Raw genomic sequence first — 3,366 nt, forward strand, 5'->3', positions numbered from 1 at the left:
AGTAGAGGCGTTGGTGGGCTTTCTTAACTATAGTGTCAGCATGGAGGGACCAGGACAGATTGTTGGTGATCTGGAGTTCTTGACCATTTCTACTTCTGTTATGTTCAGATCAACACATATTTGACAAAATTAAGGATATGATTGTTCTGCCACCCATTCCTGATGTTACCCTAAAGAGCAGGATGACAAAGTTGTGTCACACTTAGAAATTTATGTTTTGATGCTCAGTGGCAACATATATTTATACTATAAGCACAGCTGGAGTTGGAAAGATGTCCTAGAACATTTTACAGATCAGACAATGAAGTGCTCACATTGGGAGAGGCAGAAACAGATGGATTGGAGTTAAGGGACGGTGCTGAAAAGCAGTCAAAGGGAAAAATATTTAATCTGCTTTTGATAAGAGGAGAAATGGTGTAATCTGACAGAGTGTGGAGTTCTAGAGGACAGGGGCTGAAACAGAAACCACAACTGATTGTGTGAAAAAGCAGATCAGTGTCAGTGGAGTGAAAGGTGTGAGTTCGGATATGAGTTTAAAGGAAGTTGTTGAAGTTAGAGTGGGCAATGCCATGGAGGAGATTGAAGGGGAAACTTTGGAATCCTCTACCCCAGAGGGTTGTGGAGGCTCGGTCATTTAGTATGTTCAAGACAGAGATCCATGATGTGGATGTGAAGTGTCCCCTCTCACCTGATGAAGGAGCAGCGCTCCGAAAGCTCGTGATACCAAACTGTTGGACTTTAGCCTGGTTAAAGGTTACAAGATGAAGGCATATAAAATTGCTGGCAAAAATGCACCCCGCCCTGATGAGCTCAATACATTCTATGCCCGTTTTGAGCAAGAGATCAGCGAGAGCAAGACCTCCACACCTGGAGCCTTGGATGAACCCGTATACAAGGTCACCATTGCTCATGTCAGAGCAGCTTTCCCGAAGGTCAATGCAGGGAAAGTGACTGGCCCGGATGGGGTACCCAGACAGGCTCTCAGATCCTGCACAGACCAGCTGGCGGGGGTATTCGCAGACATCTTCAACCTCTCTTTACAATAATCTGAGGTCCCTATCTGCTTCAAGAAGATGACCATCATTCCAGTACCAAAGAAAAGCCAAGCAGCGTGCCTTAATGATTATTATCCAGTGGCTCTGACATCCATCATTGTGAAGTGCTTCAAAAGGTTAGTCGTGGCACAAATCAATTCCAACCTCCCAGATTGCCTGGATCCACCACAGTTCACCTACCGTCACAACAGGTCCACAGCAGGCGCCATCTTCCTGGCCCTGCACTCAACCCTGGAACACCTAGATAACAAAGACACCTATGTCAGACTCCTATTTATCGACTACAGCTCAGACTTCAACACCATTATTCCCACGAAACCCATCTCCAAACTCTGTGGCCTGGGGCTCGGCTCCTCCCTCTGTGACTAGATCCTGAACTTCCTAACCCATAGGCTGCAATCAGTAAGGATAGGCAACAACATCTCCCCCTCATCAAGCTCAACACCAGTGCCCCACAAGGCTGGGTCCTCAGCCCCCTACTATACTCCTTATACAACTATGACTGTGTGGCCGAATTCCCCTCCAACTCGATTTTCAGGTTTCTGATGACACCACCATAGTTGGTCGGATCTCAAACAATGACGAGACGGAGTACCGGAATGAGATAGAGAATCTGGTGAACTCATGTAACGACAATGATCTCTCCCTCAATGTTAACAAAATGAAAGAGATTGTCATCAACTTCAGGAAGCGTAGTGGAGGAAATGCCCCTATCTACATCAACGGGATGAAGTAGAAATGGTCGAGAGCTTCAAGTTTTTAGGTGTCCAGATCACCAACAACCTGTCCTGGTCCCTCCATGCCCGACGCGATGGTTAAGAAAGCCCAGCAATACCTCTACTTTCTCAGAAGACTAAGGAAATTTATAGCACAAGAAACAATACTTTTCACTGCATACTAATACATGTGACAATAATAAATCAAATCAAACCAGATCAAGGTTGGAAAAACTGTTCTCCTCTGAGGAAATTAAGGGGAGATTTGATAGAGGTGTACAAGATTGTGACAAGTTGACAAAGAAAAGCTGTTTCTTTTAGCCAATCATACAAAGACTAGCTAACACAGATTTAGATTTTTTGCAAAAGCTGCAGGGTGGATGTGTGGAAGTACCTTTTTGCACATAGACTGGTAATGACCTGGAACTCGCTGTCTACAAGTCAGGTGGAAGTAGTGATGTTCAATGATTTCAAAAGGAAACTGAATGGATACTTGAGGGAAATAACTGGCAAGACTGCGGGGTTAGAGTGGGCTGATTCTACAGAGAACCAGCGTGGGCTCAGTGGGCTGAATAGCTTCCTCCTGTGCCACAACGATTCTATCACTCCATAAGTATGGAGCGGTAAGAATAGAGACAGCAACAATATCCATAATCTGCAGTTTGTCGAAGTGGATGCCAGTAGACTAGCAGAGCATTAGAGAAGTGAAGTAGGAAGATAGTAAAGGTGGGGATTAGAGTGTCAGTGGTAATTGGAACAGTAAGTGTAGAGGCAGACAAAATTGCAATGGTTGCAGAAGACTTTCTTGGTGATGGATTAGCTTACCCAGTTTGCATTGAAGCTGAGATGGATGGTAGGGAGGTTGATGGTGTTAAAAGTGAAGACACTAACAGAAACCAAATAAAGGTAACTTTGCCTGGAGAAATTTTGACTCATCCAAAACTTAATATACAATCTACAGTTGGAAAGTTGAACAAAGGATGTTGTCAATGGCTGGTGAATGGAACATTTTTTTCACAATTTGTTTCCACTTCCAACATAAAGTGTTCCAACACAGTGATTAGATGTTGGATAAATGACTCTGGTTCATGATTCAACAACCTACCATAACTCCAAATGCGTGTCTAATATTGTACACTCTCATACCATTCTTTTTTATTTGCCTCACTGATGTCATCAATTTGTGCTGAATTGCTGTTAGCTTTCGTTGTACAGCAGCTGTAACTATCCAAACATATTCTAAAGTAGATAAAAATAAATCTCATATCTTATTTGTATGGGGCTGAATTTCACCTAAGTCACAGCTGTGAACAATGTTTATGCTAAGCCACTGTTCCATCCAGTCCTCCCTCATCTATTCAATAGGTTCGGACAGTGGAATTTTCAGATCAATGATATTGCTGTTTGCAGACATGAGCTAGGGCCCTCGCTGTACCGATGTCATGTTCAAACGGTAAGATTTTGGTTTAAATATGAGTACTCGGTGAGAAACAGAAGATCAGAGTATCAATGCAATAGACTTCCTTCAAAGCTGGATGTTGTATATAATTAACTTTTCTATTTTATTCTGTCAAATTAGTCAATCCACAAATCCA

Source organism: Mustelus asterias, chromosome 16 (assembly GCF_964213995.1).
Source record: "Mustelus asterias chromosome 16, sMusAst1.hap1.1, whole genome shotgun sequence".
NCBI lineage: Eukaryota > Metazoa > Chordata > Chondrichthyes > Carcharhiniformes > Triakidae > Mustelus > Mustelus asterias.